The 23,101-nt window shown below is 45.0% G+C and overlaps 1 long non-coding RNA gene across 1 annotated transcript; it reads right to left on the minus strand.

Annotated features, from left to right (window-relative positions):
* LOC106508208 lies at positions 700-6,629 on the minus strand. Its single transcript, XR_002340402.1, has 3 exons — positions 5,214-6,629; positions 4,368-4,520; positions 700-1,489 (listed from the first exon to the last, which is right to left on the minus strand). It is a non-coding gene; the product is annotated as an uncharacterized LOC106508208 (long non-coding RNA).

Below are 23,101 nucleotides of genomic sequence, written 5' to 3' on the forward strand. Positions count from 1 at the left end.
TGGGTGCGGCCCTAAAAAAACAAAGAAACAAAAAAAAATTTTTTTCTCATTGTTTATTTAAATCTGGAAATGAATAAGGTCTGTATATTGTGATGGGTTATATGTCTTTTTAAATCTTTATTTTATTTACTTATTTGTTTGTTTGCTTGTTGGCCATACCTGTGGCATATGGAAGTTCCTGGGCCAGGGACTGAACTCACACCACAGCAGTGACTGGAGCCACTACAGTGACAATGCCAGATCCTCAACCCACTTTGACACAAGAGAACTCCATGAGGATATGGGCTTGATCCCTGGCGTTGCTCAGTGGGTTAAGGATGTGGAGTTACTGTGGTGTAGGTAATTAGGGTTGGGTGAGATCATGAGGGTGGGTCCTCAGGATGGTATTAACTTCTTTATCAAGAGAGAGGGAGATAGGAGATCTCTCTTCTATCAAGAAATACAGGAGTTCCTGTCGTGGCACAGAGGTTAACGAATCCGACTAGGAACCATGAGGTTGCAGGTTCGATCCCTGCCCTTGCTCAGTGGGTTAACGATCCGGCGTTGCCGTGAGCTGTGGTGTAGGTTGCAGACACGGCTCGGATCCCGCATTGCTGTGGCTCTGGCGTAGGACAGTGGCTACAGCTCCGATTGGACCCCTAGCCTGGGAACCTCCATATGCCGCAGGAGCAGCCCAAGAAATAGCAAAAAGACAAAAAAAAAAAAAAAAAATATATATATATATATATATATATATATAATGTGCGGCCCTAACCTGGAAGGGGGCCCTCACCAAGGATCTCACCATGCTGACACCTGGGCTCAGATTTCCACCCTCCAGAACCTGAGAAATGAAGTGTTGTTTAAGGCACCTAGTCCATGGTATTCCAACAATCCAAACTGCCTAAGAAATTCCCATCCATGAACCACTCCTTCCATCTCCCCTGGGAAGGAGGCGACACTCATTGATCAGCGATGCTGGAGAAGGACCTTTTAGAGAGATTATCCTCTGGATGATATGATCCTGGCCTCCCCGTGATCCACTCCAGAGTAGCTCTGGCCCTGCAGAGGGCAGTTCTACATGGTAAATCTACCATGGGGGAGGGACCCACCAGGAAGTATGTGGCTACCAATCTAAGTCTGTTCCCCAATTCCTTTTATCTAATAATGTTGATATTTTATCTCTATTTCTGCATTGCTTCTATGCTCAGTGTGCAATAGACTGCATGTACGTGTATCCCCCCAAATTCATATGTTGAAAATTACCCCTCAACATGATGGTATTAGGAGACAAGGCCTTTGGAAGGTGATACGGCCATAACAATAATAATAGGGGGCATCCTTGTGAATATAATTAGAGCCCTTATAAAACAGATTCCAGAGCACCCACTTACCCCTTCCACCATGTGAAGACACAGCAAAATGATGGCCCTCTATGAATGAAGAAGTAAGCTCTCACCAGTCACCAAACCTGCTGGCACCTTGATCTTGACCTTCTCAGCCTCCAGAACTGTAAGAAATAAATTTCTGTTGCTTATAAACCACTCAGTCTATGGTATTCTGTTACAGCCGCCTAAACGGACCAGAGGGAAATTCTAAACACAGCAGATTATCTGATACGTTTGTATGAAAAATTCAACTGAAATGCTGTAGGAGGGTATGCTCCATAGAAAACAAATTAAATTAAAAACCATGGTAAATATTAACTTAGGGGATGTGTGGGGAGGGCAGGGGAGCTGTACAAACAATGAAACTAAAGCACAGTAAATCGGCAGGCTCAGCATTCTTTCATCCCAGACGTTTATTGATAGCCCTCATCAGGCCAGGCATGTTCCCAGGCTCTGGGGACAGAGTGGTGAACAAAGTGCCTTCCCTCAATAAATAGAGTCAGAATTTAAGTCAATAAGTACATAACATAATACTAGGATGTATGTGTGGTAGGTTTGTGAAGGAAAGGAAAATGGGAAAAGAGATGAAGGGGGAGGGCATTATTCTAAACAGGAGGGTCTGGAAAGACTTCTCTAATCAGGTGATATGTGAGCAGATTCATGGCTGAAATAAGGAAGTAGGTCAGACAAACATCAGGGAGGAATGTCTTCTGGTAGCGGCAAGGGCAAGTGCAAAGGCCCTGAGGTAAGGATGTGCTCAGCATGGTTGCGTGTTTGCGGAACAAGTAAGGCCACTGATGCTGGGGAGGAGCGATGGAAACAGCAGGGGGACAAGGGTGCCAGAGCCAGATACTACAGGGCGTTGCAGGATGTGGCAAGACTTGAAGACTTTTTTTTTTTTTTTTGGTCTTTTTAGGACCGCACCCATGGCATATGGAGGTTCCCAGGCTAGGGGTCGATTTGGAGCTACAGCTGCCAGCCTACACCACAGCCACAGCTATGCTGGATCCGAGCCGCATCTGCGACCTACACCACAGCTCACGGCAACTCAGGATCTTTAGCCCACTAAACGAGGCCAGGGGTCAAATCTGCGTCCTCATGGATACTAGTCAGGTTCGTTAATGCTGAGCCACAATGGGAACTCCCAGTATAACGCAGTTTTTTAAATCATATGCCATACTGCTCTGACAAAGCCAAAAAAAACCAACACAGGAAACAAAAACCACCAAAAAGCCGAATGACCTCCCATGTTCTAGTTCCACAGGCAATGACAGGGGTGACCTCCTTCTATGATGCTGAAACCTGTTCCCTGTAATTGTCACCCACTGGCCTAATTCAGCTATTTGGAAAGACCCCAAGAAGGCTGCTCTTCCGCACCCCCACGAGGGGAATCAGGTGTGTGAAGCAGATCTCTCAGGAGACGCTCTGAAGCTGCCCGTCGGCCTGGACTCTTCTCACCAGACAGTTTCCTCACAGAACCAACTCAACTCGTGATAAGCAGCAGCACAGATGGGCAGGCTGGGGGCTGAGATAAGGGATGGGACAGGGTTTGAACTTAAAACACAACGGACCAAGCCTTCATCATGCTCTGGGCCATGCTTAGTGGGAGAGGTCACGAGGGAGAACTCACACTCGCTGTGTTCACTATGCTCTGGTTTAGTGCTACAGGCTTTATATACATTATTTCATTCAATCCTCAAAAACAACCCTGTGTGGGAGTTCCCGTTGTGGCTCAGTGGTTAAGGAATCCGACTAGGAGCCATGAGGCTGTGGTTCTATCCCTGCCCTTGCTCAGTGGGTTAAGGGTCTGGCGTTGCCGTGAGCTGTGGTGTAGGTCACAGATGCGGCTCGGATCCTGCGTTGCTGTGACTCTGGCGTAGGCCGGTGGCTGCAGCTCCAATTCGACCCCTAGCCTGGGAACCTCCATATGCCGCAGGAAGCGGCCCTAGAAATGGCAAAAAGACAAAAAACAAAAAAAACCTGTGTGGTTAATATCATTGACTCGTACACTCTAAAATGGTTAAGATGGATGTGTTGTACAATATGGGGAATATAGCCAATATTTCATAATAACTGTGAATGAAAAGTAACCTTTTAAAATTGTATGAACAATATTTGAATTTTTAAGATTACAATTTAAATTTAAAAATAGTTAAGATAGTACACTTTATGTGTATTTTATCACAATTAAAAAAAAAAAAACCTTATGTGGAAGGTATTGTCCCCATTTCTCAGAAGAGGAAACAGAGACTTAAGAAATTAAGCACCTTTTTTTTTTTTAGGGCTGTACCCACGGCATATGGAGGTTCCCAGGCTAGGGGTCTAATCAGAGACGTTCCTGCCGGCCTACGCCACAGCCACAGCAACTCAGCATCTGAGCCTTGTTTGTGACCTACACCACAGCTCATAGCATCACTGGATCCTTAACCCACTGAACATGGCCAGGGATCGAACCCGAAATCTCATGGTTCCTAGTCGGATTCGTTTCCGCTGTACCACGACGGGAACTCCAGAAATTAAGCACTTTTTAGACCTCAATAAAAATTATTTTTTTAAGAAAAGAGGTGTTCCTGGTAGTGCAGCGGGTTAAGGACCTGGCATTGTCACTGTTGTGGCTCAGGTCACTGCTGTGGGTTCAATCCCTGGCCTGCAAATGTTCACATGCTGCAGGCATGGCCAAAAAAAAAAAAAAGAAAGAAAAAAGAAATTAAGCAACTTCAAACTACCCAGCTAGTAGCTGTCTGAGCCAGGTGTGCCTGGCTTCAAAGCCAATGGCTTTCAGCCCTGCTGGGAGGTCTCCAGGGAGGAGGTAGATGCCAAATGAAACGGAAGGAATCAGCTCTAGGAGGGGGGATCATGGTCTTTCTTTAGAGTCTCACAGTTTTGCCGGCTGCCAGCTTGGCAGTGAGCAGTGAGCAAATGCCGAGGTGAGGCTCGTTAATTACCATCCCCCCGCGCTCAGCAGCTCTGGGAGAGGGGGTCCATCAGTCTGTTTCTCACCCATGAAGGCCATGTCCACGGGGGGCTCCGCTGTCTGCAGCAGGGGGACACGCAGCTCTGTGACTTCTTGGAGACTCCGCAGGAGGCTCCTTTCACTTGATTTTGGGTTCTGAATTAGCTGAATTTTTAGATGATGCAAATCCAATTCTTTCCCTGGAGGAGTTGGAGGAAATGACAAGTACTTGACAGAGGGCAAAGAGACCATCAGCATAGCATTAAAACCCAGTGAGGAGAGTGGGGGTGGGGGAGGGAAGGCTTAGGAGGACAGGTGAAGGTGTGATGAATAATTACAATAATAACACCACCGACCATTTTATAAAGCACTGTTCCAAGCACTTCACATGTATTAATTCATTTAATTTTCATAACCATGTTACGGGGTTATCAGGTGTTATAGTTAGCGAAAGAGTACACAGTTTATAAAGCATTGGCTTATCCTATATTCAATTTCCACCAAAACAAAGTGGAAGAGTGTTTCTTATAACAGACAAAAACTTGAAACCACCTGGAGGTCCAACATCAGGGACTATTAAAGCCATGGCATTGAAGCAGATGCAGGTAGGTAAGTAATAATAATAATAACCATTTCTATGCAGTGCTTGTCACCACCACCTGCGCTTTACATACATTATTACCTCCTTTGACCTTTAAACAACCCTTTCAGGGAGATCCTCATAGGGCCCCATTTTACAGGTATGGAGACTGAGGCTCAGAAGCCTTAGATCGTTAGCTAGAGTAGATTTGAAACCCAGCCCCTTCTTACTTCAGGACCTAAGCTCTTATCTATGATGTATCCTGGCTTTGAAGCCTGGAAGGTAAAAAGTATTACACAAAACTGCTACTCACAGGATCACGATCCATAAAACCCGAGGCCGTGGGAAAACGCCAGCCGTAACTACAGTGTGTGAATTCAGTAAGAGGGTGATCTGAGTGAAATGAATGGAAGGTGTTCTCTTTAAATACAGTTGTTAAAGGAAGCCCCGTCTCTTCCCTGCTTTCAGGGGACAGACCCCCTTCGCTGTCGTCATGCTCTGTGCCACTTTGAACATCCGGACCTTCATGTCCTGGGTTCCAAAGGGAGAGAGGTGGCAGAAAAGAGTTGTTTTCCTTTCCCAGTTTCCCTGGGACCTGTAGACCTGTCCTGACAGCTCTTGGCTGAAGTCACACCCGCTTGGAGCAGAAGACTGTGGCCCAGGTGTCTCTGGGGCCCACAGGCCAGTGGAGTCCCAAGGCTTCTGGGAGCCCAAGACTTCATTCACACGCCTCGCCACGGGCACCTGTGTCCTCACACGTGCCATCAGTGGCCCAGGGTGACTCGGGGGTGACACTTGGCTCCTTCCTTGACTTGCAGAAGACAGACCAGGCCCCCAGAGCTTCTGTTGGTGTCGCTGTGTTTACCGATGATTTCAGAGGGCAGACTGGAGGTTCACATCAAAGCCGCATGATATCCTCACCTTTCTTAAAAGTCTTTTGCCTTTCTCGCCAGTTCTGGCTTCTCACCACCTCTCTGCTCTTCTGTGTGTCTTCTGTTTGCTCCTCTCACTCTTCTCTCCTCTTTCCTAGTCTCCTCCCAGCTCAGGGGCAAAGCCAGTAATTCCTCCCCTTGCCTCTTGCAGAACTGCTTCCCCTCAAATCTCCAGGAGACTCAGCAAGGTTCTTTTCCTCAAAAGATACCTCTTTTCCTAAGAGAAGTTCTAATAACAATTGTTTAGCAAAAAAGACTTGTTAAAAACAAAACCTCTGCATTTGTGATCATCTGTGGTCAGCAGACCCAGAAAACAGACTGGGTAAGACAGGGATTTGTGTGCAGGTTTACTGGGACATGCTCCTGGTAACAACCCTGAAAGAAATGAGGGCAGCAAGACTGACGAGAGGGGGAAGTTAAGCTCTGCTGCAGTTGAAGTCTTTATCTAATCCTGCAGAAAATTCTGGAACTGGGATGGCCCTTTGGAATTACGCCATTGAGGCAAGGGGGCCAGGCCTTTGTGCTCCCCTCTCCACATGCATATTAGAGGTCAGTCACTGCATGACTTCGGCAGCAGAGGACTGGTTTAAATGGGGACAGGGCAGGCAAACTCCCAGCAGCTGTGGGAAGGAGCACCTGGCTCCCGGGGCGGGGAGGCACATAGATGGCAAACACTGCATTAATAATAATTTTTTTTAAGTATAAAATAATTGGGAGTTCCCATTGTGGCTCAGCAGTAATGAGCCCAACTAGCATCCATGAGGATGTGGGTTCCATTCCTGGCCCCACTCGGGGGGTTAAAGATCTGGCATTGCCGTGGCTGTGGCTCAGGCCGGCAGCTGCACCTCTGATTGGACCCTTAGCCTGGGAGCTTCCATGTGCTGCAGGTGCGGCCCTAAAAAGAAAAAAAAGTATAAAACAACCTAAATGCCTATCTACAGGGGATCTGATAAATCAGTAATGGTACATCCATGCCAATGAATACTACGCAGTTGTTAAAAGCTCAGTCTATTTACTGACATGGTGTGGTAGTCAAGATATATTCTTAGGTGAAAAAAACAACCTGAAAAATGGTATTATCTCATTATTCCATTTTTACATTTAATAAAAATCTTTTTTTTTTTTTTTTGCCATTTCTAGGGCTGCACCCACGGCACATGGAGGTTCCCAGGCTAGGGGTCTAATTGGAGCTGTAGCCACCAGCCTACACCAGAGCCACAGCAATGTGGGATCTGAGCCGTGTCTTTGACCTACACCACAGCTCACTGCAATGCCGGATCCTTAACCCACTGAGCAAGGCCAGGGACTGAACCTGCAACCTCATGATTCCTAGTCGGATTCATTAACCACTGAGCCACGACGGGAACTCCAATAAACATATATTTAAATATATATATATTCTAAAAATATCTAGGCCAAACTTTTAATACAGACTGCCTATGGAGAAGCAATTATACTAAAAAATAAACAATAAGCATTATTTTTATTATAACAATAAGTTGAGCCTAAAACCTTTAAGGAAAAAAAAAAAAAAAGTCCTAGCCAAATGAAACCAGGTAGCTGTTGATCAAATTTAAGCCAAGGAAGTGACTTTTCTTGCTGCCCACTTGAATTTCTCTCACCATCAGTTTTGTGTGAGAAATGGTATTTCTCTGCACTTCCTGCCTTAAATTGTGCTGCAGCTTAAGCAGCTGTTGAGCAGCTGTCACGTCCTGTTCCAACACAGAGGTGGCTGTGAGCACCTAATGGGAAGGCTGTTGGCTTGCTGTCCAGTGTGGGAGGAACAGGAAGAGCTGGGGTTGCCCAAATTCCACAGTTTTGTTGCCAGGCAACAAACTCTCTGGCTGTCCCTGCTGCTCAGTGTCCCTTGAGGCAGGAATCCTGGCCTTGTCATCATTATCATCAAAAGAACAATGACCACTTATTGAGTCTACTGTGTGCAGGCGATGTACCAAGCATTTTACATTCATCATCTCATCCCCTTCTCACAAAAAGCTTGTAAAGTTATACACAATTTTTCTGTTTACAGATACGAAACAGAGGTCTGCACTACTTTGCTAATACACTAAAGCCACTGAACTGTACATTTATGGCACATGAAGACTTTCTCAAAGCTGTTTTAAAAGAGGGAGAGAACTAAAGTCCATATAGGGGGGATAACTTGCCCAAGATCACAGAGCTGCAAAGTGACAGGATGTTGTCAGCAAGAAGGAAGCAGGTGATGGATGCTTGTAGTATCTGCTATACCAGACCTTCCGACAGCCTGCAGACACAGCCTGAGTCTGTGGGGACCATGGGCTCCAGGGTGGGCAAGCCCTCTGGGCAGTCATTCCAGCTGTGAGCAGTAGCTGCTGGGTTCTTCAGAGAGTGACCCTAGCAGTGTGGAGGTGGAGAGGGGGTGGTAGGAGAGGGAGTGAGAAAGACCAGTGACATCTCTCATGGGAAGCCCCTGCCAAAAATGCTCCACTGTGTGGATGGCTGTATCAGTAGCTGCTGTAAATCAGCCACGCACCAGGTGGAGAAGGGGCCAGAGTTGCTGCTAGGGTTCTGTTCCAAGGGTCCTGGGAGCTGGGCATCCAGCTAGGGTGTTAGAGAGGTAGGGGGCGCGGGGAGGAGGTCTCTGTGGGAGGGGCAGTCCCAGGCTGGGTCTCAAATCGCTGTCTCCACCCGCGCTGGAATATGTCTTTCCTCTCTGTTTCCGAACCAGCTGTGTGGGACTTGTGCTAAGGACACGTGCTTGTGCTGCTAACCAGACAACGGGCAGCATTATCTTGAAATAGTATGAGAAAGTTTAATGGCTTTGAAATCCTTTGCCTTATCACAAGAAATTTCCATAAGAGCTGTTAAACACTTTAAAGATAATTTTAACTGCTGTAAAACTTTGAAGGGTGGTAAAAACACTTTTAAATTTTTTATTTCTTACTCAGGCAAAATTTCTCACTGATAGTGATTACTTGGAACTTGAATAAATCATTATTCAAAAATCTTCATTGGCAATTATTTATCGCCATTGCAAGCATATAAAAAAGGAGTTCCTGGTAGTGCAGGGGGTTAAGGACCTGGCTTTGTCACTGTAGAAGCTTGGGTCACTACTGTGGTCTGGGTTTGATCCCGGGCCAGAGAACTTCCAAGTTTCTCAGGCGTGGCCACCCCCCAAAAAAATAATTTGAAAGAGTTATGTTTGTGCTCTATTTACCATCTCATCTCCTCTGCAGAGCAGCATGGCCCAGGCAGCCACTGGCCACACGGGGCCACTGAGCACTTGAACTGTGGCCGGTCCAAATGGAGATGTGTTATGACTGACAAAACACACCAGATTTCAAAGACCTAGTAAGAAAACAAGAATGTAAAATGCCTCATTAATAATTTTTATATTGATGACATGTTGAAATCATAGTATTGTGGATATATTAAGCTAAACTATGTTATATAGGTTTTTTTATTTTTTTATTTATTTTATTTATTTATTTTGTCTTTTTGCTATTTCTTTGGGCTGCTCCCTCGGCATATGGAGGTTCCCAGGCCAGGGGTCTAATCGGAGCTGTAGCTGCCAGCCTACGCCAGAGCCACAGCAACACAGGATCCGAGCCGCGTCTGCAACCTACACCACAGCTCACGGCAACGCCGGATTGTTAACCCACTGAGCAAGGGCAGGGACCGAACCCGCAACCTCATGGTTCCTAGTCGGATTCGTTAACCACTGCGCCACGATGGGAACTCCATATAGTTTTTTTTAAAAGTTATGTTCATGGACGCAAGCTCAGGTTTCTCATTAAAATTTGAAAATATTTTATTTGGAAAATTTTATACAAATTCAGAATTTAATATGTTCTCTAATTGTTTTATATTTTATTTTTATAATTCTTTAATATAAAGAAAACATAATTATTTTTTCCATCAAGTCCCATACAGATGTTCCCAATTCGCATCTAGTTTACTTGAATGTGCCGCAAAAATGTGGATGCTTCCTATGAATGTGAAAATTTCCAAGAAGGTATTTTTGAGCATCTTTAAGGTTTGGAAAGGCATTTTTGAACTTTTTTCTTTTTCTTTTTTTTTTTTTTTGGTCTTTTTAGAGCCACACCCGAGGCACATGGAGGATACCAGACTAGGGGTCGAGTTGGAGCCGTAGCCGCTGATCTACACCATAGCTACAACAATGCCAGATCCGAGTCTGTGACCTACACCGAAGCTCACAGCAACGCCAGATCTTTACCCACTGAGTGAGGCTAGGGATTGGACCTGCATCCTAAATGCATGCTAGTCAGGATCGTTTCAGCTGAACCAGGATGGGAACTTCTAGAAAGGCATTTTTGAGCACCTTGCCATGCCTGGAGCACCTTGCCATGCCTGGATTCTGGGTTTATACAGGGCTGTACATAAGGTGTATTGTATAGTGTACACAGGGATAATTATTCAAAGGAACTCTTTTTTGTCCTAATAAGGAAAGGACACCTGACAAGGAGCTCCCAGTAACCTCCTCTGTTGGCCACAGAATTCGTGGGCATCTTAGTAAGGCTTGGACCAGCCAAATAGCAGTGGGCAAGGAGGCCTCAGTCTGAACAGAGTGACAAGAAGAGACGAGGCCCTTTGATTTTCAAGCTTTATGTTTAAGTAGAGCCTCTAGCCTGGCTCCATATTACATGTTTCCAGGACATGAGGCTTTCTCTCTTTCCTCCTGTAAACTCCAGAAGCCCTGGCTCGGCTGCCAAGCATCTGTGTGCGGGTTTCCTATAATCCACATGCCTGAGGCAAGGCATGCCCAGAAGTCAGAGGCCCGCTACCCGGATGATTGTAAACTTGGTTAATTTCTGCATGTGTGGCTTTAGCAAACCATTTAGTCCTCATTATGGGCCAGCCAAGTGCCAGGGCTGACTTTCTGTTTCCAGCCTCGGCCCCTGGGGCAGAATCCTGCACTCTCTATAAATGGCCTCCAAAGTGCAGGACGCCCCCTGTGTACCCTCACTTGTATAAGTCTAGATGCTGGCATTTTCTCAGCTCCTCCGAGGTGAAGCCCAGGAGACAGTGCATTTCACGAATCATCAGGGAGCTCTGAAGGTGATGGAGACCAGTGTTAGATCCCAGACTTTAGGGACACTTCTCAGAAAAGCAGAGAAGCAACGTGGCATCTGCTCAGATAAATATTGCTTTGTCAAATTCTGGGTGGCCTCAGGGTTGCTCTGTGATATAACTGTCACACCTTCTCCATCTTTGCTCCAAAATACCTACATACTCGTGCCTAAAACAGTTGCTATACAAGCGTAGATGGTACACGTTACCATAAAACTGTACACACGTGTGGATGTACATGGAGGAGGGGGTACTTAGTTATAAGAAGTGTTGTATTCAAGGTCCTTTTCTAAAGTGCAGAGAACTATATTCAGTATTTTATGATAAACCATAATGGAAAAGAATTTAACTGATTCATTTTGCTATACAGCAGAAATTGACAAGACTGTACCAACCATATTTCAATTTTAAAAAAGTGTATTAAGATGATAGCGGTCATGTCATGAGTGTAATTTACTAAGCTAAATTTTATTTTATTTTTTATTTTTTTTTTTTTGTCTTTTTTGCTATTTCTTGGGCCGCTCCCGCGGCATATGGAGGTTCCCAGGCTAGGGGTCTAATCGGAGCTGTAGCTACTGGCCTACGCCAGAGCCACAGCAACGCGGGATCCGAGCCGTGTCTGCAACCCACACCACAGCTCACGGCAACGCCGGATCACCAACCCACTGAGCAAGGGCAGGGACCGAACCCGCAACCTCATGGTTCCTAGTCGGATTCGCCAACCACTGCGCCACGACGGGAACTCCAAGCTAAATTTTAAATAAACATTTTAACTTAAAAAAAAACCTGCCTAGTTAAAAGGAAAAATTGATAAAGCCTTTTTTTTTTTTTTTTTTTTTTTTTGCTTTTTAGGGCTGCACTCACAGCTATGGAAGTTCCCAGGCTAGGGGTCCAATCGGAGCTACAGCAGCCAGCCACAGCCACAGCCACGCAGGATCTTAGCTGCGTCTACGACCTGCACCACAGCTCACAGCAACGTCAGATCCTTAACCCACTGAGCAAGGCCAGGGATCGAACCCGAAAGCTCATGGTTCCTAGTTGGATTCGTTTCCACTGCTCCACAATGGGAATTGCTAATACAATCTTTTGAAGAAAGCCTGTTAAAAGAATTTCAGCCATGAGTTCCCACTGTGGGTTAAGAATCCAGCTACAGCGGCTCAGGTCTCTTTAGAGGTTCTGGTTCAATCCGCAGCCTGGCCCAGTGGATTAAAGGATCCAGTGTTGCCTCAGCTGCAGTGTGGTCACAGCTGTGGATCACATTCAATCCCTGGCCTGGGAACTCCCATATCCATAAAAAAAAAAAAGAAGAATTTCAGCCATTTAAATGTCCAATAATAGGGGGATAGCCACGTTAATCACAGTAATAATGAGTTACCACTCACTGTACACTTTACTCTGTATTAAGTACTAGTCTAAGTGTTTCATATGCGTTATTTCATTTTTTTTAAAGTGGTCAAAATAACCCAACAGAAGAGGACCGTTGTCATGACTCTTCATTTTCTGGATGAGAAAATTGGGGCAGAGAAACATTAAGCCACTCATCAAAACCACATATCTAGCTAATGGCAGAGGTGGGAGTCGAAACTAGGACTATTAGGTCCTATGACCAGCTGTCAACCACTAAGGTACCCAACCACCAATGGTAAGTTTTCACAGCAATACACACTATTGATGGAGCTATAATCCTTCAAATCTTCTAAAAGGAAGGTAACTTTTCCACCTCTATCCCAATGTTAAGATGCATATACCATTTGTCACACAATTCCACTCCCATCCAAGAGAAACTGCACGTACAAAATGACAGTTGTGTAAGTGTAAATATTCATTAAAGGGGAATGGCAGAATAAAGTTTGGCACATCTATGGATGGCAGCTTTCTTAAAATGCAGTGGATCCCTATGTACTGATAAGGAAATGTCTCCCATGAGCACTGGGCCATGAAAAAGCTAGTTGTAGGACCCCTTTTTTTGGTTTTTAAGGCTGCCCCTGAGGCTTTAAAAACCTGAGGTTCCCAGGCCAGGGGTTGAATCGGAGCTGTAGCCACTGGCCTACATCACAGTCACAGCAATACCATTTTTGAGCCGAGTCTGAGACCCACACCACAGCTCACGGCAATGTCGGATCCTTAACCCACTGAGCAAGTACAGGAATCGAACCTGCGTCCTCATGGATGCCAGTCAGATTTGTTTCCACTGAGCCACGACAGGAATTCCCTCTACTTCAATTCCTGACCCCAATACTAAGTCTAGCAAGTTTCAGCCCAACTCCATCATTAACTATAACATGACTCTGATCCCTGCCCCAGGAACTTCCATATGCCACGACAGGAACTATGGAAATATTCCATATTTCCACTAAACCACGACGGGAACTCCAGGACCATTTTTAAAAAGATGTTTTGCATAAGAATAGAGGAAATCTGCAAGGATAAAAGCTAAACTGTTAAGAGTTCCCTCGTGGCTCTGTGGTTAAAGATCCAATGCTATCACTGCTGTGGCTCTGGTTACTACTGTGGTTTGGGTTCAATCCCTGGCCCAGGAACTTCCGCCAAAAAACTCACCTTATTAATGTTAAAAATGGTTTACCTCCGAGGAATGGGGGGAAAAGGGGACTGAAGGGAAGATTTTACTTTTACTGAATTACTTTTTATATTTCTGAATTAATTCTTTACGTCAGTGTTATTACCTTTGTAATTAAATAAACTAATATGGAAAAAAATTTAATGTTCTCAACCAATTTTTAATGATATGGGAAAATAATGCAACAAGTAAAAAAAAACAGAGCATGAAATTATGTATACTGTATGATCTCAGCTACAGAAAAATGCATTTAAAATCCAGGGAGGAAATATATCAAAATGTTAATAGGGACTGCCTCTGGGTGGCAGGATTAGAGGTGAGTGTTTTTTTTCCCCCTTTTTTTGCTGTTACTTTTCTATACTTTCTAAATGTGTCTTATTATTTTTATAATTAGAAAAATTTTACAACCTGTGTGCCAAAGGTGCACACAGCTTGTAAAACAAGCAGCTGCACCCACACTGTGTGGCATGACGATCCAGGATGCCCAGGCGCCTGAGCAACACTGCTTCATCACAAGGGGACAGATGAGAAGTAAAGATGGTTTTTTCCTCCATTTTTTCTCTTTTTTTTTTTGTCTTTTGTCTTTTTAGGGCCACAACCACAGCATATGGAGAGTCTCAGGCTAGGGGTCAAATCAGAGTTGTAGCTGCCAGCCGATGCCTTAGCCACATGGGATCCCAAGATATGCCTACAACCAACACCACAGCTCACGGCAACGCCAGATCCTTAACCCACTGAGCAAGGCCAGGGATCGAACCCACATCCTCATGGATACTAGTCAGGTTCGTTACCACTGAGAGACAACGGGAACTCCGAAAATATATTTATTTTTAATAAAATATATTTCCTCTTTATTATACAGTTAGGAATATATATCTATACCTGCATATTTTTAAAAATTATGTGTCTAGCTAGGGTATTTTACCTCTGAATTTCATCTTCAGGGTAGTGAAGGATCCTGCCGGGATGCAGGGGGAGCCCTTCAGCCAGGCTCTCTGAGGCGCATAGCCCTTTGGTCTTCTCTTCCAGCCAACCTCGCCCTCCCCACCTTGGTCTCTCCTGCTCCAGTCAAATCACCTGCCTGGTGACTCTGCCACTGAAAAACCAGCCCAGTCACATGCTCTGTCAATTTGGTCACCACTGTTCTCGGGTGGCTGTTGGGTGAGAATGCTGAACCCTAAGCACTTGATGTAGGCCCCCAGAATTTTGTCCCTTCAATAAAAGAATTCAGCAAAGAGACTGAGGGTAGTGAGGCAAACAAGTGTTTATTTAAAGAGAGGAGATAGGTGTGAGATAACACAGGCAAGGTTTATTAGGGGATAAGAGAGAGGATAGGTACCAAAAAAGCACAGGCAGGGTGGGAGTGGGGGGTGAGAGTAGAGGTAGACGACAGAGAGAAACCAAGAGAGGAAGAAGGCAACGAGCCTCGGAGGGCCTTTAAATCACTCGTAGGGGGCAGTCCTTCTGAGCTTCCTCTGGCCAATCACCTTGCTTTGTTTGGCTTTGGCCTGACTCTGGGCCCTCCCCTGTGTGCTTGAGCGTCTTTTAGCCAGGATGGATTCCAGCACCAGGGTCTCTGGAAGTTGACAGGTTGTACTATGGTCTGCTGCCCCTCCTTTCTCTAAAGAGAGAGAAAGGGTTCCTCCTGAGGAACCCTTCTGCGAGTGTAGAGCTCCCAAGGTCTCCTCAACCTCAAGAATGAGAAATAGGAGGTCTCCGTCTTTTATTCAAGCAGGATGCAGCTTTTATCTTGAAGTTATCTGTCCACAGGGAACCGATTACAGTTGCTCAGCCGGGACCCATCTATCTCCTGCTTCACCATCACCCTGTGTCATGATATTGTTACTCTTAACATTCCAAACTATAAATAAGAAAAATAAGACCATAAAATGCCGAAAACTCAGCTGGCAATTCAAGTGGCATAAATTAATTGTACAGAGTCTTTGCAAGGGCTGTAACCTCTCTGTGTCCCCCACCCAGTGGGGTAGGGCATGAGAGCCAAGATAGGGACATGAAAGTAGGATTGCCCAGGTTCCATCAGCCTGCAGCTGGGGAAACGTGCCCTCTTCCCCTTTTCTAGAGGATGCAGCAGGGGTGGACTAGAGCTTTGGCATCAGACAGCCCAGGCTTGAATTTCACCTAGTCACTGCTGTGTGAATGCAGGGAAGTTACTTCACCCCTCTGAGCCAGAGAAAATCTGCTTACAGAAGATTCTCTACTTCTTGCTCCGTGTGTTTGAAAACTCTTGTCTCAGAGACCCCTCTGGCAACAAAACACAGATTTTCTGGCTCCACTCAGACCTCCTTGTGGCCAGTGCCTGGGCAACACTTGGGACATGGTGGAGAGAAAGCCAGACCCAAAGTGACTGTGTCAAGGAGACATTTCAGGTAGCAGAGGGGAGATGCTGGGGCAATGCGAGCTCCCTTCAGGCAGACAGGGACCTGGCCAGGTTGGGTGGGCCTCATCAAATACCAGCTAAAAGTGGGCTCCAAGGAACACAGATGGCAACCCCGGAACCTGAGACGCTCTCTGGTGACACACACAGGGGACCAGTACACCCTACCTGGGCCTACAGATCTGCTGGAGCCCCAGTACTAACATCACAGGTTTCAGTCAGCACAGGAAAAAGACACCTTTGAAGCTCTGTTAGGCCCAGGATGAGAAATAAATCCACATTTTCAGAGGGAAATGGAAATGTAATATCCTTTTCAGGTTCCTGGTAGCCCTGGCACATTCCAAACCATGAAGAATGGACCATCTGTTTATTTATTTATTTATCTAAGAATGGACATTTAAAAAAAATTGGTACCTCCACTATGGAAAGCAGTATGGAGCTTCCTCAGAAAGCTAAAAACTACCATATGATCCAGCAATCCCACTCCTGGGCATATATCCGGACAAAACTATAATTCAAAAAGATACAGGCACCCCTATGTTCACTGCAGTACTATTCACAATAGCCAAGACATGGAAACAACCTAAATGTCCATTGACAGAGGGATGGATTAAGAAGATGTGGTATATATACGCAATGGAATACTACTCAGTCATAAAAAAGAACAAAATAATGCCATCTGCAGCAACATGGATGGAACTAGAGATATTCATACTAAGTGAAGTAAATCAGAAAGAGAAAAACAAATACCATATGATATCACTTATATCTGCAATCTAATATATGACATAGGAGTTCCCATCATGGCTCAGTGGAAACTAATCTGACTAGTATCCATGAGGATGCAGGTTTGATCCCCAGCCTTCCTCAGTGGGTTAAGGGTCTGGCATTGCCGTGAACTGCGGTGTAGGCCAAAGACACAGCTTGGATTCCCCCATTGCTGGGGCTGTGGTGTAGGCTAGCAGCTACAGCTCTGATTAGACCCCTAGCCAAGGAACTTCCATATGCTACAGGTGTGGCCCTAAAAAAAAAAAAAAGACAAAAAAAAAAGTTAAGATATGGCACAAATGAACCTAACTACAAAACAGAAACAGACTCACAGACATAGAGAACAGACTTGTGGTTGCCAAGGGGGATGGAGGAGGGGGTGGGATGGACTGGGAGTTTGGGGTTAGCAGATGCAAACTATTATCCATTTAGAATGGATAAGCAGGAGTTCCCATTGTGGCACAGTGGAAACAAACCCGACTAAGAACCATGAGGTTGCGGGTTGGATCCCTGGCCTCGCTCAGTGGGTTAAGGATCTGGCGTTGTCGTGAGCTGTGGTGCAGGTTGCAGACGTGGTGCAGGTTGCAGACGTGGCTCAGATTCTGGGTTGCTGTGGCTGTGGCATAGGCCAGCAGCTGTAGCTCCAATTTGAGCCCTAGCCTGGGAACCTCCATATGCTGTGGGTGGGGTCCTAAAAAGCAAAAAAAGAATGGACTTTTTTTTGCTTTGTCTTTTTAGGGCCGCACTTAAGGCATATGGAAGTTCCCAGGCTAGGGGTTGCCACATCAACTTGGGATCTGAGCCACACCTGTGACTCACACCACAGCTCATGGCAGTGCCAGATCCTTACCCCACTGAGTTGGGTCAGGGATCGAACCCGAGAACTCATGGATACTTGTCTGGTTCGTTACCCTTGAGCCAGGACAGGAATTCTATGAATGGACATATTTTTAAAGCCAGCTGATTTTTCCTGGTCATCTTTTCTCTATAAATTCCATGAAGGGAGTTCCCGTTGTGGCTCAGTGGTTAACGAATCCGACTAGGAACCATGAGGTTGCGGGTTCGGTCCCTGCCCTTGCTCAGTGGGTTGACCATCCGGCATTGCCATGAGCTGTGGTGTAGGTTGCAGACGCGGCTCGGATCCCACGTTGCTGTGGCTCTGGTGTAGGCCAGTGGCTACGGCTCCGATTGGACCCCTAGCATGGGAACCTCCATATGCCACGGGAGTGGCCCAAGAAACAGCAAAAAGACAAAAAAAAAAAAAATTCCATGAAGGCTGAAAATCTAGAGCTCACCGCCTCTAACACTCCTTAATCCTGCCCAGTCCCAACACGAAGATATCTCTGTATAATTTCTGATGAGGAAAAAACATTTCACTGAGGTGATTTCACAGAATTTTTGTCCCTTGTCTCCCAGCTGTGACAGAGTGAGCTCAGACTTTGAACCCCAGGGCAGCCCTGTTTTCTGAAATGCCTGACTCATCCAGGCTTTCTTGAAGAAAGTGAAGTGAAATTATACCCTCCCACACTCCTTTAAAAATGTATACTCTGAATTCCAGTTGTCGTAGTAACATCTTCCCGCTGCCCTGGTGCCTTTTATATATTTCGATGCTGATGGACCATCAGTTACCATGAGAACAGGAGTGGTTTCAAAAAACAACGAATCTTGTAGTGCTTGTCTTTGTCTTGTGAAAAACAAAACCCACGTCCACAGGGACAGCCTCAGCAGAGCTCAGGTAGTTTACTGATGAAAGGATGCAGGTCTCAGTTAGTAAAAGCTGGAAACCACTAGAGGTTCACTTTATTTGTTCTCTGAATTGTATCTGGGAGGGGTACTTTAAAAAAAATTTTTTTTGGTCTTTTTGCCTTTTCTAGGGCCTCTCCCCGTGGCATATGGAGGTTCCCAGGCCAGGGGTCTAATTGGAGCTATAGCCACTGGCCTATGCCAGAGCCACAGCAATGCAGGATCTGAGCCGCGTCTGCGACCTACACCACAGCTCACGGCAACGCCAGATCCTCAACCCACTGAGCAAGGGCAGGGACTGAACCCGCAAACTCATGGTTCCTAGTCGGATTCGTTAACCACTGCGCCACGACGGGAACTCCATGTACTTTTTTTAAAAAAGATTCAAACGCTCTATTAATCGTAACTCAAGTGAGCAGATTAGTTTTAAATGCATATTCCTACCCTCAGCCTTGAAGACAAATTTGTCACTCCTGTCACACAACTGTAATCATTCTTTCAGCCATGCTTTTCTCTACTCCCCCAGCCTGACCTGGCAACCCACTAGTGACCAGGCAGTGCCAACTGACCAGATGCTCCCTGCTATTTCAGACCCAAGGTCTATGCATTTATTCTTCCTTTCATAGCTGAATGTTTGGAAAATGTAAGCCCTTTGAATTCAATCAAGGACAAAACCAGGAATGTTCAGAATTCTTTGCCTAGTCCTATTTGTTAAGTGATTTAAGCTTTCCATTCTGATATACAGAATTAAATTTCAGCTGAGAATTTTCCGTAATTTCAGAGGATTTTTGAGTGGGAAAAAAACCTGAAGGTAGGAAGAAATCAATCCCACAGTCTGAATAGCAGGCTGTGTCAATGACACATTCTTTTTTTTTCCTTGGCTGTGCCTGCGGCATGTCGGCGTTCCAGGCAAGGGATTGAACCCACGCCACAGCAGAGACCTGAGCTGCTGCAGTGGCAATGCCAGGTCTTTAACCTGCTGCACCACAAGGGAACTCCTAACACGTTCTTTAATTAGTCCTATGGATGTAAATAACATGTATCATGTGCTTACCATGTGCTAGGCACATGGCTCAACACATGACAGGTATTATCTCATTTAATCTTCCTGATACCCTACGAGGTAGGTTCTGTTTTCAATCTTTTATGCATGAGAAAACAGAGCCACAGACATTAGACAACTTGACCCAAGTCACATACTACCTACCCAGTGAATTACAAGCATCTTGCTCCACAACCCATGCATTTGATCACCAAGCCAAGTATAAACCTACTCTCTATAGAGACATCCTTGGTCCAAGGCCAGTTGTACATCTGGGCAAACTCAGCAGCAGAGGCAGCAGTAAGTGGGCATCATTCTCTGAGTTCCATCTTTCTGCCTTGCCACCTTGCTACCCCTGCCCCAGCAGAAGAAAATGAGGCTCAGCTATGAGAATCAGTGCTCTGTGAATCAATTCCTCATCCTCTGGGAAACAAGGTGGCTTCTAAAAAGCCAAAAGGCTCCATAAAAAGATTTTGATTTTTGACCCAGTACTCTCACTCATGGGAATTTATTCTAAGAAAACTATTCAAAACAAATCTGTATACAAAAAGGCTTTCATTCAGCATTAGATACCCTAGCAAAAACTGGAAGCAATATAAATGTCCCACTATAATGAATTTTTGGGTAAATCATAGTACATCAACTAAATGGAACACCACATAGCCATTAACAGACAGCAATGAAGATGATTAAACGACCAGTTAAAATGTTTATAATTCTACGAACATATTCAGTTCAGCTTCTGAAAATTACCCTTCATCTAAGACTACGGCAATGCTTTAAAAAATGTTCATGGTAAGTGAAAAGTAGAATATAAAATATGTTTGTGCTATTACAATAATAAATGTGTAAAAAATGAATTGACTCTGTTTGCAAAGGGCCTGAAAAGACAGGAAAAAATATGCAGGAGTTCCCATTGTGGTTCAGTGGTTAACAAACTCGACTAGTATCCATGAGGACGAGGGTTCGATCGATCCCTGGTCTCACTCAGTGGGTTAAGGATATGGTGTTGCCATGAGCTGTGGTGTAGGCCAAAGATGCGGCTCAGATCCCGTGTTTCTGCGGCTGTGGCATAGGCCAGTGACTACAGCTCTGATTCAAGCTCTAGCCTAGGAACTTCCCTATGCTGCAGGTTCAGCCCTAAAGAGACAAAAAAAAAGAAAAAAAAAGGCCAAAAGAATAATGGTCGATCCTGACTCATCTTGGTATCCTCAATACCTAGCCAATGCCTAATACATATGAAATGGTCAATCAATATTTTTGGATGAATTATAAAGCATGGAAAAAAATGCTTGCTACATCAGTATGGGAGAATCCAGTTTCTTAATTTTTCTTCCTTAATAAGTTTTTTTTTTTTTTTTTTGTCTTTTCTAGGGCTGCTCCTGAGGCATATGGAGGTTCCCAGGCTAGGGGTCGAACAGGAGGGGCTGTTGGCCTATGCCACAGCTCACGGCAACACTGGATCCATAACCTACTGAGCAAGGCCAGGGATCGAACACGTGTCCTCATGGATGCTAGTTGGGTTTGTTACCGCTGAGCCACAATGGGAACTCCATGATTTTTTTTGTGGTAAAATACGTGTAACACTTATCATTTTAATCACTTCTAAGTGTATGGTTTAGAGGCATTAAAAAAAAGAGAGGCATTAAATACATTCACAATATTGTACAACCACCACTGCTATCCATTGAGAATTTTTTCATCATCCCAAAGAGAAATTCCTAAACAGTAGCTTCCTGTTCCTCTCAGCCCCTGGTTACCACTATTCCACATTCTCTATTTTATATATTTACATATATTTATATTTTATATTTGATTCTCTCTCTATTCTATATAGAATTTACCTATTCTAGAGAACTCGTGTAAGTGAACATGCAGTATTTGTCCTCTTGCGTCTGACTTATTTCATTTAGCATAAGGTCTTCGAGGTTCATCCACATTGTTGCAAATGTTAGAATTTCATTCCTTTTTCAGGCCAATAGTCCATTGTATGTGTGGACCACAAGTTGTCCATCCATTCATCTGTTGACGGACACCGGGTTGTTTCCATCTTTTGGTCACTGTGAATAATGCTGCTATGAACATGGGAGTCAAAGATCTGACTGGCTTTCTGCTTTCAATTCTTTTGGGCACATACCTAGACGTAGAATTGCTGGATCATATGGTAATTCTATGTTTAACTTTTTGAGAAACTGCCAAACTGTTTTCCACAGTGACAGCACCATGCCTTGAGCTATTTAAATGGAAAACGAATCTATTCCAAAAGCCTCATGTCAGCTTGGCCTGGAAGGACGGCCTATGTCCAGATTTTAGGAGGGCCCAGTTCCACTGGGCTGTGAAATGTGGATGCCCTCTCTTAATGACAGGGCAATGGAGGAGCCTCCAGGAGAGGGTGACCAAGACAGGTCAAGTTAAAATGGTCAGAGGGATTGGGTGTTTGGCCAGGTGTTCCTCTTCACAAGGAGCTGTCTCCGAGGGTGTGAAAGGCTGTCACGTGGCAGAGTGGACAGACGTTACTGTAGCCATGGAAGGAGAAGGGAAGCTGGAAAAAACCTACCAGGAGACCAACTTTGGTAACACTGCTTTTGAGGGCCAGAACCTGCCCTGGTGGTAGCCACAGGTGGCAGAGGGGGTTCCTAGGATGGGTCATCGCTACGGCTCCAGGACCCTGGGAAGCCAGGGAAGAAGACAGCACAGAGCTCACACTTCCTGGGCTTCTTCTCTTGTTGTTCTTCCTTTGAACAACAACTACAAAAAAACTACTACAGGTGGCCTGATGGTTAGGACTCAGCACTTTCACCATTGCGGCCTGGGTTCAGACCCCAGACTGGGAACTGAGATGCCACATCAAACATGCCATGGCCAAAATAAAAAACAAAAAAGGTTGGAGGATTTTTTGCAATGGAAAAAACCTCACTTTCCTTTTTACATAGGAAAGCAAGAAGCACACAGTCTCAATGCAAATGTAATTTGTGGATTATGAATTTCACTTTGATAAATTTAAACATTAATCAAAATAAATTATTTAAGAAGTCATCTTATTTTAATCATTTCCCTAGAAGCTGGAGGTGCAGAAGAAAATGAGATCAGAGACAGGAAGAGTTTTGAACTGAATTTTGCTTACTCAGGTATCCTCACGGCTTTGGATACCTCTACAGGTGGCTCAGTAAACAAAACCTGAGCGCACGGATGCAGCATTTGAGGATACATTTCTTCTTTAGCTGGAAACTCCTATACCACTTGTTTCTCAGCCTTGTCTCCTTTTTAACTGTTTGTGGGTCCTTTTGACTTATTACCAAAGTAACATACTAATACAATAGTTACTAGTGCTGTCCAGCAAATATTTCTGGTCTTCCTCTGGGGTGCATTGGGCATTGTGTTTCCCCACTCCCTCAAAGGTAGGTGTGGCCATGTGACTTTCTTTGGCCAATAAAGTGAGAGAAGTGACTTGTATCATTTCCAGGGAAAACTTTAAGGGTCCGTGTGCAATTTCCACTTCCTTCTTTCCTTCCTGCTGCCCAGCAACCTGTGACATTTTACTTGGTGGCTGCTGCATAAGTCTGGGTCCCTGAATGAGGATGACATGGGCAGACCCCCAGGCTACCCTCAATGGATACAGAGCCTGAAGGAGAAAGAAAAACCTTTGGGACAGCCCTTCATGAACTGCAGCCTT

This window comes from Sus scrofa, chromosome 18, assembly GCF_000003025.6.
Source record: "Sus scrofa isolate TJ Tabasco breed Duroc chromosome 18, Sscrofa11.1, whole genome shotgun sequence".
Taxonomy (NCBI): Eukaryota; Metazoa; Chordata; class Mammalia; order Artiodactyla; family Suidae; genus Sus; species Sus scrofa.